Below are 1178 nucleotides of genomic sequence, written 5' to 3' on the forward strand. Positions count from 1 at the left end.
TTGTTTAGCTAATTCGCATTGAGATATTTCTAGTGCTTATTCCAGTCCCTGTGGATACGATAATCTTTTATATTACTTGCGACATTTCCGTACACTTGCGGAGCGTGACAAGTTTTTGGCGCCGTTGCCGGGGACTGCGCTATAACATTAGGAATTATCAATTGAGTTAGACTAAACATAACATTTGTTTTCCTTTCATATTGCATAGTTGTAACTAATCATTAGATTTCTGTTTTTACTTTCTTGTATAACTTTTACTTCTTGTTAATTCTTTTTGTACAAATTCAATTCTACATTTTTGATTCTTTTATTTTTCTTTATCTGTTGAATTGTCATTTGTTATCTTGTTCTTGTGTATGCGAAGATCTAACTTTGCAGGGGAATTCTTTCCTTTTGATCCTGAGATTGACAGAACTTTCCATTAAAGAAGAATTCTGCAAAGGCAAATTGAAGAACAGGAACATTTGAACATGGCGAATAGACCACTCAAGGATTATGCAGCACCTTATGCAAGAGGTTTTCGATCTAGTATTTCAAGACCTCCAGTGGAAGCTAATAACTTTGAGATCAAACCCGCAATTATATCTATGGTGCAGCAGAACCAATTTGGTGGAGGACCTCATGAAGACCCCAATCAACACTTAGAGGTCTTTTATGAAATATGTGATACCATGAAAATGAATGGAGTTCCTTCAGAAGCAGTTAGATTGTTATTATTTGGGTTTTCCTTAAGAGATAGGGCAAAGCAATGGCTGAATTCTTTGGCCCCTAATAGCATCACCACTTGGGAGCAGTGTGAGCAACAGTTTCTTGATAAATTCTATCCACCAAGCAAAACAGCTCATATGAGGAATTTAATTGCAAGCTTCAAGCAAACTGACTCAGAATCTCTTTTTGAAGCATGGGATAGATATAATAGTATGCTCAGACAATGCCCACATCATGGGTTAGAAAGATGGTTAGTGTTGCACACTTTTTACAATGGTATCAACTATCATACCAAAGTGTCCCTTGATTCAGCTGCTGGAGGGGCACTTATGAATAAAAGTTTAGATGAAGCTGAAGAAATTATTATCATCATCAATGGGCAAATGAAAGAAGTGGTGGCTATTCTTCTGTAAACCCAACAATTAAAGCATCAGGGAAGTTTGATGTAGATGCAGTCACTCTTTTGTCTG

General features: G+C 36.7%; 1 non-coding gene across 1 annotated transcript; it reads right to left on the bottom strand.

Moving 5' to 3' along the window:
- Positions 1 to 843: 843 nt before the first annotated feature.
- On the bottom strand, positions 844 to 949 carry LOC122049941. Its single transcript, XR_006131179.1, has one exon. It is a non-coding gene; the product is annotated as a small nucleolar RNA R71 (small nucleolar RNA).
- Between the last annotated feature and the right edge of the window lie 229 nt (positions 950 to 1178).

This window comes from Zingiber officinale, chromosome 2B (genome assembly GCF_018446385.1).
Source record: "Zingiber officinale cultivar Zhangliang chromosome 2B, Zo_v1.1, whole genome shotgun sequence".
Classification (NCBI taxonomy): domain Eukaryota; kingdom Viridiplantae; phylum Streptophyta; class Magnoliopsida; order Zingiberales; family Zingiberaceae; genus Zingiber; species Zingiber officinale.